The sequence below is a fragment of the Semicossyphus pulcher genome, unplaced genomic scaffold, assembly GCF_022749685.1.
Source record: "Semicossyphus pulcher isolate SPU_LCO1_2020_fin unplaced genomic scaffold, fSemPul1.0.p SCAF_11, whole genome shotgun sequence".
Taxonomy (NCBI): domain Eukaryota; kingdom Metazoa; phylum Chordata; class Actinopteri; order Labriformes; family Labridae; genus Semicossyphus; species Semicossyphus pulcher.
In genome coordinates, this window is record NW_027211615.1 from 2,770,001 (window position 1) to 2,782,500 (window position 12,500).

Here is a 12,500-nt window from a genome sequence, read left to right on the forward strand (position 1 = left end):
ATTCCCAGGCGGTCTCCCATCCAAGTACTAACCAGGCCCAACCCTGCTTAGCTTCCGAGATCGGACGAGATCGGGCGTGTTCAGGGTGGTATGGCCGTAAGCGACAGTTGTGTGTTCAATCGGGCCTTTTAAAGACGTGGCATGGTGCAGCAAGAATGCGGTGGGGCATCTGCCCCACCACATTCTTGAATTTGGCTGTATTTTTAACGTTGTTTATAGTTTTCGTCAAAAATTTTGTCATGGTTTTTTTCTAGGATGAATTCAATGCATTCTTGCACATGAGTGTCTGATCAAACTTTTTCAAGGCCTGCAGCATCAGCACCTCTCCTGTCCATCACAGAAAAATGAAAAAGCTTACAGCACCTGGTATTCCCAGGCGGTCTCCCATCCAAGTACTAACCAGGCCCGACCCTGCTTAGCTTCCGAGATCGGACGAGATCGGGCGTGTTCAGGGTGGTATGGCCGTACGCGACAGTTGTGTGTTCAATCGGGCCTTTTAAAAATGCATTTGGGCACTTTTTAATCTCTTCATATGTTACTGTGTGTTTTTTCTAGGATGAATTCAATGCATTCTTGCACATGAGTGTCTGATCCAACTTTTTCAAGGCCTGCAGCATCAGCACCTCTCCTGTCCATCACAGAAAAATGAAAAAGCTTACAGCACCTGGTATTCCCAGGCGGTCTCCCATCCAAGTACTAACCAGGCCCGACCCTGCTTAGCTTCCGAGATCGGACGAGATCGGACGTGTTCAGGGTGGTATGGCCGTAAGCGACAGTTGTGTGTTCAATCGGGCCTTTTAAAAATGCATTTGGGCACTTTTTAATCTCTTCATATGTTACTGTGTTTTTTTTCTAGGATGAATTCAATGTATTCTTGCACATGAGTGTCTGATCAAACTTTTTCAAGGCCTGCAGCATCAGCACCTCTCCTGTCCATCACAGAAAAATGAAAAAGCTTACAGCACCTGGTATTCCCAGGCGGTCTCCCATCCAAGTACTAACCAGGCCCGACCCTGCTTAGCTTCCGAGATCGGACGAGATCGGGCGTGTTCAGGGTGGTATGGCCGTAAGCGACAGTTGTGTGTTCAATCGGGACTTTTAAAAATGCATTTGCGCACTTTTTAATCTCTTCATATGTTACTGTGTTTTTTTTCTAGGATGAATTCAATGCATTCTTGCACATGAGTGTCTGATCAAACTCTTTCAAGGCCTGCAGCATCAGCACCTCTCCTGTCCATCACAGAAAAATGAAAAAGCTTACAGCACCTGGTATTCCCAGGCGGTCTCCCATCCAAGTACTAACCAGGCCCGACCCTGCTTAGCTTCCGAGATCGGACGAGATCGGGCGTGTTCAGGGTGGTATGGCCGTAAGCGACATTTGTTTGTTCAATCGGGCCTTTTAAAAATGCATTTGGGCACTTTTTAATCTCTTCATATGTTACTGTGTTTTTTTTCTAGGATGAATTCAATGCATTCTTGCACATGAGTGTCTGATCAAACTTTTTCAAGGCCTGCAGCATCAGCACCTCTCCTGTCCATCACAGAAAAATGAAAAAGCTTACAGCACCTGGTATTCCCAGGCGGTCTCCCATCCAAGTACTAACCAGGCCCGACCCTGCTTAGCTTCCGAGATCGGACGAGATCGGGCGTGTTCAGGGTGGTATGGCCGTAAGCGACAGTTGTGTGTTCAATCGGGCCTTTTAAAAATGCATTTGGGCACTTTTTAATCTCTTCATATGTTACTGTGTTTTTTTTCTAGGATGAATTCAATGCATTCTTGCACATGAGTGTCTGATCCAACTTTTTCAAGGCCTGCAGCATCAGCACCTCTCCTGTCCATCACAGAAAAATGAAAAAGCTTACAGCACCTGGTATTCCCAGGCGGTCTCCCATCCAAGTACTAACCAGGCCCAACCCTGCTTAGCTTCCGAGATCGGACGAGATCGGGCGTGTTCAGGGTGGTATGGCCGTAAGCGACAGTTGTGTGTTCAATCGGGCCTTTTAAAAATGCATTTTGGCACTTTTTAATCTCTTCATATGTTACTGTGTTTTTTTTCTAGGATGAATTCAATGCATTCTTGCACATGAGTGTCTGATCAAACTTTTTCAAGGCCTGCAGCATCAGCACCTCTCCTGTCCATCACAGAAAAATGAAAAAGCTTACAGCACCTGGTATTCCCAGGCGATCTCCCATCCAAGTACTAACCAGGCCCGACCCTGCTTAGCTTCCGAGATCAGACGAGATCGGGCGTGTTCAGGGTGGTATGGCCGTAAGCGACAGTTGTGTGTTCAATCGGGCCTTTTAAAGACGTGGCATGGTGCAGCAAGAATGTGGCTGTAATTTTAACGTTGTTTATAGTTTTCGTCAAAAATTTTGTCATGGTTTTTTTCTATGATGAATTCAATGCATTCTTGCACATGAGTGTCTGATCAAACTTTTTCAAGGCCTGCAGCATCAGCACCTCTCCTGTCCATCACAGAAAAATGAAAAAGCTTACAGCACCTGGTATTCCCAGGCGGTCTCCCATCCAAGTACTAACCAGGCCCGACCCTGCTTGGCTTCCGAGATCGGACGAGATCGGGCGTGTTCAGGGTGGTATGGCCGTAAGCGACAGTTGTGTGTTCAATCGGGCCTTTTAAAAATGCATTTGGGCACTTTTTAATCTCTTCATATGTTACTGTGTTTTTTTTCTAGGATGAATTCAATGCATTCTTGCACATGAGTGTCTGATCAAACTTTTTCAAGGCCTGCAGCATCAGCACCTCTCCTGTCCATCACAGAAAAATGAAAAAGCTTACAGCACCTGGTATTCCCAGGCGGTCTCCCATCCAAGTACTAACCAGGCCCGACCCTGCTTAGCTTCCGAGATCGGACGAGATCGGGCGTGTTCAGGGTGGTATGGCCGTAAGCGACAGTTGTGTGTTCAATCGGGCCTTTTAAAGACGTGGTATGGTGCAGCAAGAATGCGGTGGGGCATCTGCCCCACCACATTCTTGAATTTGGCTGTATTTTTAACGTTGTTTATAGTTTTCGTCAAAGATTTTGTCATGGTTTTTTTCTATGATGAATTCAATGCATTCTTGCACATGAGTGTCTGATCAAACTTTTTCAAGGCCTGCAGCATCAGCACCTCTCCTGTCCATCACAGAAAAATGAAAAAGCTTACAGCACCTGGTATTCCCAGGCGGTCTCCCATCCAAGTACTAACCAGGCCCGACCCTGCTTAGCTTCCGAGATCAGACGAGATCGGGCGTGTTCAGGGTGGTATGGCCGTACGCGACAGTTGTGTGTTCAATCGGGCCTTTTAAAGACGTGGCATGGTGCAGCAAGAATGTGATGGGGCATCTGCCCCACCACATTCTTGAATTTGGCTGTATTTTTAACGTTGTTTATAGTTTTCGTCAAAAATTTTGTCATGGTTTTTTTCTATGATGAATTCAATGCATTCTTGCACGAGTGTCTGATCAAACTTTTTCAAGGTCTGCAGCATCAGCACCTCTCCTGTCCATCACAGAAAAATGAAAAAGCTTACAGCACCTGGTATTCCCAGGCGGTCTCCCATCCAAGTACTAACCAGGCCCGACCCTGCTTAGCTTCCGAGATCGGACGAGATCGGGCGTGTTCAGGGTGGTATGGCCGTAAGCGACAGTTGTGTGTTCAATCGGGCCTTTTAAAAATGCATTTGGGCACTTTTTAATCTCTTCATATGTTACTGTGTTTTTTTTCTAGGATGAATTCAATGCATTCTTGCACATGAGTGTCTGATCAAACTTTTTAAAGGCCTGCAGCATCAGCACCTCTCCTGTCCATCACAGAAAAATGACAAAGCTTACAGCACCTGGTATTCCCAGGCGGTCTCCCATCCAAGTACTAACCAGGCCCGACCCTGCTTAGCTTCCGAGATCGGACGAGATCGGGCGTGTTCAGGGTGGTATGGCCGTAAGCGACAGTTGTGTGTTCAATCGGGCCTTTTAAAAATGCATTTGGGCACTTTTTAATCTCTTCATATGTTACTGTGTTTTTTTTCTAGGATGAATTCAATGCATTCTTGCACATGAGTGTCTGATCAAACTTTTTCAAGGCCTGCAGCATCAGCACCTCTCCTGTCCATCACAGAAAAATGAAAAAGCTTACAGCACCTGTTATTCCCAGGCGGTCTCCCATCCAAGTACTAACCAGGCCCGACCCTGCTTAGCTTCCGAGATCGGACGAGATCGGGCGTGTTCAGGGTGGTATGGCCGTAAGCGACAGTTGTGTGTTCAATCGGGCCTTTTAAAAATGCATTTGGGCACTTTTTAATCTCTTCATATGTTACTGTGTTTTTTTTCTAGGATGAATTCAATGCATTCTTGCACATGAGTGTCTGATCAAACTTTTTCAAGGCCTGCAGCATCAGCACCTCTCCTGTCCATCACAGAAAAATGAAAAAGCTTACAGCACCTGGTATTCCCAGGCGGTCTCCCATCCAAGTACTAACCAGGCCCAACCCTGCTTAGCTTCCGAGATCGGACGAGATCGGGCGTGTTCAGGGTGGTATGGCCGTAAGCGACAGTTGTGTGTTCAATCGGGCCTTTTAAAGACGTGGCATGGTGCAGCAAGAATGCGGTGGGGCATCTGCCCCACCACATTCTTGAATTTGGCTGTATTTTTAACGTTGTTTATAGTTTTCGTCAAAGATTTTGTCATGGTTTTTTTCTATGATGAATTCAATGCATTCTTGCACATGAGTGTCTGATCAAACTTTTTCAAGGCCTGCAGCATCAGCACCTCTCCTGTCCATCACAGAAAAATGAAAAAGCTTACAGCACCTGGTATTCCCAGGCGGTCTCCCATCCAAGTACTAACCAGGCCCGACCCTGCTTAGCTTCCGAGATCGGACGAGATCGGGCGTGTTCAGGGTGGTATGGCCGTAAGCGACAGTTGTGTGTTCAATCAGGCCTTTTAAAAATGCATTTGGGCACTTTTTAATCTCTTCATATGTTACTGTGTTTTTTTTCTAGGATGAATTCAATGCATTCTTGCACATGAGTGTCTGATCCAACTTTTTCAAGGCCTGCAGCATCAGCACCTCTCCTGTCCATCACAGAAAAATGAAAAAGCTTACAGCACCTGGTATTCCCAGGCGGTCTCCCATCCAAGTACTAACCAGGCCCGACCCTGCTTAGCTTCCGAGATCGGACGAGATCGGCCGTGTTCAGGGTGGTATGGCCGTAAGCGACAGTTGTGTGTTCAATCGGGCCTTTTAAAAATGCATTTGGGCACTTTTTAATCTCTTCATATGTTACTGTGTTTTTTTTCTAGGATGAATTCAATGCATTCTTGCACATGAGTGTCTGATCAAACTTTTTCAAGGCCTGCAGCATCAGCACCTCTCCTGTCCATCACAGAAAAATGAAAAAGCTTACAGCACCTGGTATTCCCAGGCGGTCTTCCATCCAAGTACTATCCAGGCCCGACCCTGCTTAGCTTCCGAGATCGGACGAGATCGGGCGTGTTCAGGGTGGTATGGCCGTAAGCGACAGTTGTGTGTTCAATCGGGCCTTTTAAAAATGCATTTGGGCACTTTTTAATCTCTTCATATGTTACTGTGGTTTTTTTCTAGGATGAATTCAATGCATTCTTGCACATGAGTGTCTGATCAAACTTTTTCAAGGCCTGCAGCATCAGCACCTCTCCTGTCCATCACAGAAAAATGAAAAAGCTTACAGCACCTGGTATTCCCAGGCGGTCTCCCATCCAAGTACTAACCAGGCCCAACCCTGCTTAGCTTCCGAGATCGGACGAGATCGGGCGTGTTCAGGGTGGTATGGCCGTAAGCGACAGTTGTGTGTTCAATCGGGCCTTTTAAAGACGTGGCATGGTGCAGCAAGAATGCGGTGGGGCATCTGCCCCACCACATTCTTGAATTTGGCTGTATTTTTAACGTTGTTTATAGTTTTCGTCAAAGATTTTGTCATGGTTTTTTTCTATGATGAATTCAATGCATTCTTGCACATGAGTGTCTGATCAAACTTTTTCAAGGCCTGCAGCATCAGCACCTCTCCTGTCCATCACAGAAAAATGAAAAAGCTTACAGCACCTGGTATTCCCAGGCGGTCTCCCATCCAAGTACTAACCAGGCCCGACCCTGCTTAGCTTCCGAGATCGGACGAGATCGGGCGTGTTCAGGGTGGTATGGCCGTAAGCGACAGTTGTGTGTTCAATCAGGCCTTTTAAAAATGCATTTGGGCACTTTTTAATCTCTTCATATGTTACTGTGTTTTTTTTCTAGGATGAATTCAATGCATTCTTGCACATGAGTGTCTGATCCAACTTTTTCAAGGCCTGCAGCATCAGCACCTCTCCTGTCCATCACAGAAAAATGAAAAAGCTTACAGCACCTGGTATTCCCAGGCGGTCTCCCATCCAAGTACTAACCAGGCCCGACCCTGCTTAGCTTCCGAGATCGGACGAGATCGGGCGTGTTCAGGGTGGTATGGCCGTAAGCGACAGTTGTGTGTTCAATCGGGCCTTTTAAAAATGCATTTGGGCACTTTTTAATCTCTTCATATGTTACTGTGTTTTTTTTCTAGGATGAATTCAATGCATTCTTGCACATGAGTGTCTGATCAAACTTTTTCAAGGCCTGCAGCATCAGCACCTCTCCTGTCCATCACAGAAAAATGAAAAAGCTTACAGCACCTGGTATTCCCAGGCGGTCTTCCATCCAAGTACTATCCAGGCCCGACCCTGCTTAGCTTCCGAGATCGGACGAGATCGGGCGTGTTCAGGGTGGTATGGCCATAAGCGACAGTTGTGTGTTCAATCGGGCCTTTTAAAAATGCATTTGGGCACTTTTTAATCTCTTCATATGTTACTGTGGTTTTTTTCTATGATGAATTCAATGCATTCTTGCACATGAGTGTCTGATCAAACTTTTTCAAGGCCTGCAGCATCAGCACCTCTCCTGTCCATCACAGAAAAATGAAAAAGCTTACAGCACCTAGTATTCCCAGGCGGTCTCCCATCCAAGTACTAACCAGGCCCGACCCTGCTTAGCTTCCGAGATCCGACGAGATCGGGCGTGTTCAGGGTGGTATGGCCGTAAGCGACAGTTGTGTGTTCAATCGGGCCTTTTAAAAATGCATTTGGGCACTTTTTAATCTTTTCATATGTTACTGTGTTTTTTTTCTAGGATGAATTCAATGCATTCTTGCACATGAGTGTCTGATCAAACTTTTTCAAGGCCTGCAGCATCAGCACCTCTCCTATCCATCACAGAAAAATGAAAAAGCTTACAGCACCTGGTATTCCCAGGCGGTCTCCCATCCAAGTACTAACCAGGCCCGACCCTGCTTAGCTTCCGAGATCGGACGAGATCGGGCGTGTTCAGGGTGGTATGGCCATAAGCGACAGTTGTGTGTTCAATCGGGCCTTTTAAAAATGCATTTGGGCACTTTTTAATCTCTTCATATGTTACTGTGTTTTTTTTCTAGGATGAATTCAATGCATTCTTGCACATGAGTGTCTGATCAAACTTTTTCAAGGCCTGCAGCATCAGCACCTCTCCTGTCCATCACAGAAAAATGAAAAAGCTTACAGCACCTGGTATTCCCAGGCGGTCTCCCATCCAAGTACTAACCAGGCCCGACCCTGCTTAGCTTCCGAGATCGGACGAGATCGGCCGTGTTCAGGGTGGTATGGCCGTAAGCGACAGTTGTGTGTTCAATCGGGCCTTTTAAAAATGCATTTGGGCACTTTTTAATCTCTTCATATGTTACTGTGTTTTTTTTCTAGGATGAATTCAATGCATTCTTGCACATGAGTGTCTGATCAAACTTTTTCAAGGCCTGCAGCATCAGCACCTCTCCTGTCCATCACAGAAAAATGAAAAAGCTTACAGCACCTGGTATTCCCAGGCGGTCTCCCATCCAAGTACTAACCAGGCCCGACCCTGCTTAGCTTCCGAGACCGGACGAGATCGGCCGTGTTCAGGGTGGTATGGCCGTAAGCGACAGTTGTGTGTTCAATCGGGCCTTTTAAAAATGCATTTGGGCACTTTTTAATCTCTTCATATGTTACTGTGTTTTTTTTCTAGGATGAATTCAATGCATTCTTGCACATGAGTGTCTGATCAAACTTTTTCAAGGCCTGCAGCATCAGCACCTCTCCTGTCCATCACAGAAAAATGAAAAAGCTTACAGCACCTGGTATTCCCAGGCGGTCTCCCATCCAAGTACTAACCAGGCCCGACCCTGCTTAGCTTCCGAGATCGGACGAGATCGGGTGTGTTCAGGGTGGTATGGCCGTAAGCGACAGTTGTGTGTTCAATCGGGCCTTTTAAAGATGTGGCATGGTGCAGCACGAATGTGATGGGGCATCTGCCCCACCACATTCTTGAATTTGGCTGTATTTTTAACGTTGTTTATAGTTTTCGTCAAAAATTTTGTCATGGTTTTTTTCTAGGATGAATTCAATGCATTCTTGCACATGAGTGTCTGATCAAACTTTTTCAAGGCCTGCAGCATCAGCACCTCTCCTGTCCATCACAGAAAAATGAAAAAGCTTACAGCACCTGGTATTCCCAGGCGGTCTCCCATCCAAGTACTAACCAGGCCCGACCCTGCTTAGCTTCCGAGATCGGACGAGATCGGGCGTGTTCAGGGTGGTATGGCCGTAAGCGACAGTTGTGTGTTCAATCGGGCCTTTTAAAAATGCATTTGGGCACTTTTTAATCTCTTCATATGTTACTGTGTGTTTTTTCTAGGATGAATTCAATGCATTCTTGCACATGAGTGTCTGATCCAACTTTTTCAAGGCCTGCAGCATCAGCACCTCTCCTGTCCATCACAGAAAAATGAAAAAGCTTACAGCACCTGGTATTCCCAGGCGGTCTCCCATCCAAGTACTAACCAGGCCCGACCCTGCTTAGCTTCCGAGATCGGACGAGATCGGACGTGTTCAGGGTGGTATGGCCGTAAGCGACAGTTGTGTGTTCAATCGGGCCTTTTAAAAATGCATTTGGGCACTTTTTAATCTCTTCATATGTTACTGTGTTTTTTTTCTAGGATGAATTCAATGCATTCTTGCACATGAGTGTCTGATCAAACTTTTTCAAGGCCTGCAGCATCAGCACCTCTCCTGTCCATCACAGAAAAATGAAAAAGCTTACAGCACCTGGTATTCCCAGGCGGTCTCCCATCCAAGTACTAACCAGGCCCGACCCTGCTTAGCTTCCGAGATCGGACGAGATCGGGCGTGTTCAGGGTGGTATGGCCGTAAGCGACAGTTGTGTGTTCAATCGGGCCTTTTAAAAATGCATTTGGGCACTTTTTAATCTCTTCATATGTTACTGTGTGTTTTTTCTAGGATGAATTCAATGCATTCTTGCACATGAGTGTCTGATCCAACTTTTTCAAGGCCTGCAGCATCAGCACCTCTCCTGTCCATCACAGAAAAATGAAAAAGCTTACAGCACCTGGTATTCCCAGGCGGTCTCCCATCCAAGTACTAACCAGGCCCGACCCTGCTTAGCTTCCGAGATCGGACGAGATCGGACGTGTTCAGGGTGGTATGGCCGTAAGCGACAGTTGTGTGTTCAATCGGGCCTTTTAAAAATGCATTTGGGCACTTTTTAATCTCTTCATATGTTACTGTGTTTTTTTTCTAGGATGAATTCAATGCATTCTTGCACATGAGTGTCTGATCAAACTTTTTCAAGGCCTGCAGCATCAGCACCTCTCCTGTCCATCACAGAAAAATGAAAAAGCTTACAGCACCTGGTATTCCCAGGCGGTCTCCCATCCAAGTACTAACCAGGCCCGACCCTGCTTAGCTTCCGAGATCGGACGAGATCGGGCGTGTTCAGGGTGGTATGGCCGTAAGCGACAGTTGTGTGTTCAATCGGGACTTTTAAAAATGCATTTGCGCACTTTTTAATCTCTTCATATGTTACTGTGTTTTTTTTCTAGGATGAATTCAATGCATTCTTGCACATGAGTGTCTGATCAAACTCTTTCAAGGCCTGCAGCATCAGCACCTCTCCTGTCCATCACAGAAAAATGAAAAAGCTTACAGCACCTGGTATTCCCAGGCGGTCTCCCATCCAAGTACTAACCAGGCCCGACCCTGCTTAGCTTCCGAGATCGGACGAGATCGGGCGTGTTCAGGGTGGTATGGCCGTAAGCGACATTTGTTTGTTCAATCGGGCCTTTTAAAAATGCATTTGGGCACTTTTTAATCTCTTCATATGTTACTGTGTTTTTTTTCTAGGATGAATTCAATGCATTCTTGCACATGAGTGTCTGATCAAACTTTTTCAAGGCCTGCAGCATCAGCACCTCTCCTGTCCATCACAGAAAAATGAAAAAGCTTACAGCACCTGGTATTCCCAGGCGGTCTCCCATCCAAGTACTAACCAGGCCCGACCCTGCTTAGCTTCCGAGATCGGACGAGATCGGGCGTGTTCAGGGTGGTATGGCCGTAAGCGACAGTTGTGTGTTCAATCGGGCCTTTTAAAAATGCATTTGGGCACTTTTTAATCTCTTCATATGTTACTGTGTTTTTTTTCTAGGATGAATTCAATGCATTCTTGCACATGAGTGTCTGATCCAACTTTTTCAAGGCCTGCAGCATCAGCACCTCTCCTGTCCATCACAGAAAAATGAAAAAGCTTACAGCACCTGGTATTCCCAGGCGGTCTCCCATCCAAGTACTAACCAGGCCCAACCCTGCTTAGCTTCCGAGATCGGACGAGATCGGGCGTGTTCAGGGTGGTATGGCCGTAAGCGACAGTTGTGTGTTCAATCGGGCCTTTTAAAAATGCATTTTGGCACTTTTTAATCTCTTCATATGTTACTGTGTTTTTTTTCTAGGATGAATTCAATGCATTCTTGCACATGAGTGTCTGATCAAACTTTTTCAAGGCCTGCAGCATCAGCACCTCTCCTGTCCATCACAGAAAAATGAAAAAGCTTACAGCACCTGGTATTCCCAGGCGATCTCCCATCCAAGTACTAACCAGGCCCGACCCTGCTTAGCTTCCGAGATCAGACGAGATCGGGCGTGTTCAGGGTGGTATGGCTGTAAGCGACAGTTGTGTGTTCAATCGGGCCTTTTAAAGACGTGGCATGGTGCAGCAAGAATGTGGCTGTAATTTTAACGTTGTTTATAGTTTTCGTCAAAAATTTTGTCATGGTTTTTTTCTATGATGAATTCAATGCATTCTTGCACATGAGTGTCTGATCAAACTTTTTCAAGGCCTGCAGCATCAGCACCTCTCCTGTCCATCACAGAAAAATGAAAAAGCTTACAGCACCTGGTATTCCCAGGCGGTCTCCCATCCAAGTACTAACCAGGCCCGACCCTGCTTGGCTTCCGAGATCGGACGAGATCGGGCGTGTTCAGGGTGGTATGGCCGTAAGCGACAGTTGTGTGTTCAATCGGGCCTTTTAAAAATGCATTTGGGCACTTTTTAATCTCTTCATATGTTACTGTGTTTTTTTTCTAGGATGAATTCAATGCATTCTTGCACATGAGTGTCTGATCAAACTTTTTCAAGGCCTGCAGCATCAGCACCTCTCCTGTCCATCACAGAAAAATGAAAAAGCTTACAGCACCTGGTATTCCCAGGCGGTCTCCCATCCAAGTACTAACCAGGCCCGACCCTGCTTAGCTTCCGAGATCGGACGAGATCGGGCGTGTTCAGGGTGGTATGGCCGTAAAGTTGTGCGTTCAATCGGGCCTTTTAAAAATGCATTTGGGCACTTTTTAATCTCTTCATATGTTACTGTGTTTTTTTTCTAGGATGAATTCAATGCATTCTTGCACATGAGTGTCTGATCAAACTTTTTCAAGGCCTGCAGCATCAGCACCTCTCCTGTCCATCACAGAAAAATGAAAAAGCTTACAGCACCTGGTATTCCCAGGCGGTCTCCCATCCAAGTACTAACCAGGCCCGACCCTGCTTAGCTTCCGAGATCGGACGAGATCGGGCGTGTTCAGGGTGGTATGGCCGTAAGCGACAGTTGTGTGTTCAATCGGGCCTTTTAAAAATGCATTTGGGCACTTTTTAATCTCTTCATATGTTACTGTGTTTTTTTTCTAGGATGAATTCAATGCATTCTTGCACATGAGTGTCTGATCAAACTTTTTCAAGGCCTGCAGCATCAGCACCTCTCCTGTCCATCACAGAAAAATGAAAAAGCTTACAGCACCTGGTATTCCCAGGCGGTCTCCCATCCAAGTACTAACCAGGCCCGACCCTGCTTAGCTTCCGAGATCGGACGAGATCGGGCGTGTTCAGGGTGGTATGGCCGTAAGCGACAGTTGCGTGTTCAATCGGGCCTTTTAAAAATGCATTTGGGCACTTTTTAATCTCTTCATATGTTACTGTGTTTTTTTTCTAGGATGAATTCAATGCATTCTTGCACATGAGTGTCTGATCAAACTTTTTCAAGGCCTGCAGCATCAGCACCTCTCCTGTCCATCACAGAAAAATGAAAAAGCTTACAGCACCTGG

The 12,500-nt window shown here is 46.1% G+C and overlaps 41 non-coding genes across 41 annotated transcripts in view; all 41 read right to left on the bottom strand.

Moving 5' to 3' along the window:
• Positions 1–102, bottom strand: part of LOC138587477 (5S ribosomal RNA) — a 119-nt gene extending 17 nt beyond the window's left edge. Inside the window, exon 1 of the ribosomal RNA XR_011307476.1 lies at positions 1–102. This exon is cut by the window's left edge and continues 17 nt beyond it. This is a non-coding gene — a ribosomal RNA (5S ribosomal RNA).
• Positions 103–351: 249 nt separating this feature from the next.
• Positions 352–470, bottom strand: LOC138586825 (5S ribosomal RNA). The gene has a single exon (XR_011306884.1). It is a non-coding gene; the product is annotated as a 5S ribosomal RNA (ribosomal RNA).
• A 182-nt stretch (positions 471–652) lies between these two features.
• On the bottom strand, positions 653–771 carry LOC138586772 (5S ribosomal RNA). The gene has a single exon (XR_011306833.1). It is a non-coding gene; the product is annotated as a 5S ribosomal RNA (ribosomal RNA).
• Positions 772–953: 182 nt separating this feature from the next.
• On the bottom strand, positions 954–1,072 carry LOC138587663 (5S ribosomal RNA). Its single transcript, XR_011307656.1, has one exon. It is a non-coding gene; the product is annotated as a 5S ribosomal RNA (ribosomal RNA).
• Positions 1,073–1,254: 182 nt separating this feature from the next.
• Positions 1,255–1,373, bottom strand: LOC138587664 (5S ribosomal RNA). Its single transcript, XR_011307657.1, has one exon. It is a non-coding gene; the product is annotated as a 5S ribosomal RNA (ribosomal RNA).
• A 182-nt stretch (positions 1,374–1,555) lies between these two features.
• Positions 1,556–1,674, bottom strand: LOC138587665 (5S ribosomal RNA). The gene has a single exon (XR_011307658.1). It is a non-coding gene; the product is annotated as a 5S ribosomal RNA (ribosomal RNA).
• Positions 1,675–1,856: 182 nt separating this feature from the next.
• Positions 1,857–1,975, bottom strand: LOC138587489 (5S ribosomal RNA). Its single transcript, XR_011307487.1, has one exon. It is a non-coding gene; the product is annotated as a 5S ribosomal RNA (ribosomal RNA).
• A 182-nt stretch (positions 1,976–2,157) lies between these two features.
• LOC138586842 (5S ribosomal RNA) lies at positions 2,158–2,276 on the bottom strand. Its single transcript, XR_011306900.1, has one exon. It is a non-coding gene; the product is annotated as a 5S ribosomal RNA (ribosomal RNA).
• Positions 2,277–2,491: 215 nt separating this feature from the next.
• LOC138586543 (5S ribosomal RNA) lies at positions 2,492–2,610 on the bottom strand. Its single transcript, XR_011306614.1, has one exon. It is a non-coding gene; the product is annotated as a 5S ribosomal RNA (ribosomal RNA).
• Positions 2,611–2,792: 182 nt separating this feature from the next.
• On the bottom strand, positions 2,793–2,911 carry LOC138587666 (5S ribosomal RNA). The gene has a single exon (XR_011307659.1). It is a non-coding gene; the product is annotated as a 5S ribosomal RNA (ribosomal RNA).
• A 249-nt stretch (positions 2,912–3,160) lies between these two features.
• Positions 3,161–3,279, bottom strand: LOC138586914 (5S ribosomal RNA). The gene has a single exon (XR_011306967.1). It is a non-coding gene; the product is annotated as a 5S ribosomal RNA (ribosomal RNA).
• A 247-nt stretch (positions 3,280–3,526) lies between these two features.
• On the bottom strand, positions 3,527–3,645 carry LOC138587667 (5S ribosomal RNA). Its single transcript, XR_011307660.1, has one exon. It is a non-coding gene; the product is annotated as a 5S ribosomal RNA (ribosomal RNA).
• A 182-nt stretch (positions 3,646–3,827) lies between these two features.
• Positions 3,828–3,946, bottom strand: LOC138587668 (5S ribosomal RNA). Its single transcript, XR_011307661.1, has one exon. It is a non-coding gene; the product is annotated as a 5S ribosomal RNA (ribosomal RNA).
• A 182-nt stretch (positions 3,947–4,128) lies between these two features.
• On the bottom strand, positions 4,129–4,247 carry LOC138586614 (5S ribosomal RNA). Its single transcript, XR_011306680.1, has one exon. It is a non-coding gene; the product is annotated as a 5S ribosomal RNA (ribosomal RNA).
• Positions 4,248–4,429: 182 nt separating this feature from the next.
• Positions 4,430–4,548, bottom strand: LOC138587500 (5S ribosomal RNA). Its single transcript, XR_011307498.1, has one exon. It is a non-coding gene; the product is annotated as a 5S ribosomal RNA (ribosomal RNA).
• Positions 4,549–4,797: 249 nt separating this feature from the next.
• Positions 4,798–4,916, bottom strand: LOC138587669 (5S ribosomal RNA). The gene has a single exon (XR_011307662.1). It is a non-coding gene; the product is annotated as a 5S ribosomal RNA (ribosomal RNA).
• A 182-nt stretch (positions 4,917–5,098) lies between these two features.
• LOC138586986 (5S ribosomal RNA) lies at positions 5,099–5,217 on the bottom strand. The gene has a single exon (XR_011307036.1). It is a non-coding gene; the product is annotated as a 5S ribosomal RNA (ribosomal RNA).
• Positions 5,218–5,399: 182 nt separating this feature from the next.
• Positions 5,400–5,518, bottom strand: LOC138586798 (5S ribosomal RNA). Its single transcript, XR_011306859.1, has one exon. It is a non-coding gene; the product is annotated as a 5S ribosomal RNA (ribosomal RNA).
• A 182-nt stretch (positions 5,519–5,700) lies between these two features.
• LOC138587512 (5S ribosomal RNA) lies at positions 5,701–5,819 on the bottom strand. Its single transcript, XR_011307509.1, has one exon. It is a non-coding gene; the product is annotated as a 5S ribosomal RNA (ribosomal RNA).
• Positions 5,820–6,068: 249 nt separating this feature from the next.
• Positions 6,069–6,187, bottom strand: LOC138587670 (5S ribosomal RNA). The gene has a single exon (XR_011307663.1). It is a non-coding gene; the product is annotated as a 5S ribosomal RNA (ribosomal RNA).
• A 182-nt stretch (positions 6,188–6,369) lies between these two features.
• Positions 6,370–6,488, bottom strand: LOC138587671 (5S ribosomal RNA). Its single transcript, XR_011307664.1, has one exon. It is a non-coding gene; the product is annotated as a 5S ribosomal RNA (ribosomal RNA).
• A 182-nt stretch (positions 6,489–6,670) lies between these two features.
• On the bottom strand, positions 6,671–6,789 carry LOC138587051 (5S ribosomal RNA). The gene has a single exon (XR_011307098.1). It is a non-coding gene; the product is annotated as a 5S ribosomal RNA (ribosomal RNA).
• A 182-nt stretch (positions 6,790–6,971) lies between these two features.
• On the bottom strand, positions 6,972–7,090 carry LOC138587098 (5S ribosomal RNA). Its single transcript, XR_011307143.1, has one exon. It is a non-coding gene; the product is annotated as a 5S ribosomal RNA (ribosomal RNA).
• A 182-nt stretch (positions 7,091–7,272) lies between these two features.
• On the bottom strand, positions 7,273–7,391 carry LOC138586440 (5S ribosomal RNA). The gene has a single exon (XR_011306517.1). It is a non-coding gene; the product is annotated as a 5S ribosomal RNA (ribosomal RNA).
• Positions 7,392–7,573: 182 nt separating this feature from the next.
• On the bottom strand, positions 7,574–7,692 carry LOC138586987 (5S ribosomal RNA). Its single transcript, XR_011307037.1, has one exon. It is a non-coding gene; the product is annotated as a 5S ribosomal RNA (ribosomal RNA).
• A 182-nt stretch (positions 7,693–7,874) lies between these two features.
• Positions 7,875–7,993, bottom strand: LOC138587219 (5S ribosomal RNA). The gene has a single exon (XR_011307257.1). It is a non-coding gene; the product is annotated as a 5S ribosomal RNA (ribosomal RNA).
• Positions 7,994–8,175: 182 nt separating this feature from the next.
• On the bottom strand, positions 8,176–8,294 carry LOC138587655 (5S ribosomal RNA). Its single transcript, XR_011307648.1, has one exon. It is a non-coding gene; the product is annotated as a 5S ribosomal RNA (ribosomal RNA).
• Positions 8,295–8,543: 249 nt separating this feature from the next.
• Positions 8,544–8,662, bottom strand: LOC138587674 (5S ribosomal RNA). The gene has a single exon (XR_011307666.1). It is a non-coding gene; the product is annotated as a 5S ribosomal RNA (ribosomal RNA).
• A 182-nt stretch (positions 8,663–8,844) lies between these two features.
• Positions 8,845–8,963, bottom strand: LOC138586773 (5S ribosomal RNA). The gene has a single exon (XR_011306834.1). It is a non-coding gene; the product is annotated as a 5S ribosomal RNA (ribosomal RNA).
• Positions 8,964–9,145: 182 nt separating this feature from the next.
• Positions 9,146–9,264, bottom strand: LOC138587675 (5S ribosomal RNA). The gene has a single exon (XR_011307667.1). It is a non-coding gene; the product is annotated as a 5S ribosomal RNA (ribosomal RNA).
• A 182-nt stretch (positions 9,265–9,446) lies between these two features.
• Positions 9,447–9,565, bottom strand: LOC138586774 (5S ribosomal RNA). Its single transcript, XR_011306835.1, has one exon. It is a non-coding gene; the product is annotated as a 5S ribosomal RNA (ribosomal RNA).
• Positions 9,566–9,747: 182 nt separating this feature from the next.
• LOC138587676 (5S ribosomal RNA) lies at positions 9,748–9,866 on the bottom strand. The gene has a single exon (XR_011307668.1). It is a non-coding gene; the product is annotated as a 5S ribosomal RNA (ribosomal RNA).
• A 182-nt stretch (positions 9,867–10,048) lies between these two features.
• Positions 10,049–10,167, bottom strand: LOC138587677 (5S ribosomal RNA). The gene has a single exon (XR_011307669.1). It is a non-coding gene; the product is annotated as a 5S ribosomal RNA (ribosomal RNA).
• Positions 10,168–10,349: 182 nt separating this feature from the next.
• On the bottom strand, positions 10,350–10,468 carry LOC138587678 (5S ribosomal RNA). The gene has a single exon (XR_011307670.1). It is a non-coding gene; the product is annotated as a 5S ribosomal RNA (ribosomal RNA).
• Positions 10,469–10,650: 182 nt separating this feature from the next.
• Positions 10,651–10,769, bottom strand: LOC138587524 (5S ribosomal RNA). The gene has a single exon (XR_011307520.1). It is a non-coding gene; the product is annotated as a 5S ribosomal RNA (ribosomal RNA).
• Positions 10,770–10,951: 182 nt separating this feature from the next.
• On the bottom strand, positions 10,952–11,070 carry LOC138586884 (5S ribosomal RNA). Its single transcript, XR_011306940.1, has one exon. It is a non-coding gene; the product is annotated as a 5S ribosomal RNA (ribosomal RNA).
• Positions 11,071–11,285: 215 nt separating this feature from the next.
• LOC138586545 (5S ribosomal RNA) lies at positions 11,286–11,404 on the bottom strand. The gene has a single exon (XR_011306616.1). It is a non-coding gene; the product is annotated as a 5S ribosomal RNA (ribosomal RNA).
• A 182-nt stretch (positions 11,405–11,586) lies between these two features.
• LOC138587109 (5S ribosomal RNA) lies at positions 11,587–11,705 on the bottom strand. Its single transcript, XR_011307153.1, has one exon. It is a non-coding gene; the product is annotated as a 5S ribosomal RNA (ribosomal RNA).
• Positions 11,706–11,882: 177 nt separating this feature from the next.
• LOC138587679 (5S ribosomal RNA) lies at positions 11,883–12,001 on the bottom strand. Its single transcript, XR_011307671.1, has one exon. It is a non-coding gene; the product is annotated as a 5S ribosomal RNA (ribosomal RNA).
• A 182-nt stretch (positions 12,002–12,183) lies between these two features.
• On the bottom strand, positions 12,184–12,302 carry LOC138587680 (5S ribosomal RNA). Its single transcript, XR_011307672.1, has one exon. It is a non-coding gene; the product is annotated as a 5S ribosomal RNA (ribosomal RNA).
• A 182-nt stretch (positions 12,303–12,484) lies between these two features.
• The window catches only part of LOC138587681 (5S ribosomal RNA), a 119-nt gene continuing 103 nt past the window's right edge, over positions 12,485–12,500 (bottom strand). Inside the window, exon 1 of the ribosomal RNA XR_011307673.1 lies at positions 12,485–12,500. This exon is cut by the window's right edge and continues 103 nt beyond it. This is a non-coding gene — a ribosomal RNA (5S ribosomal RNA).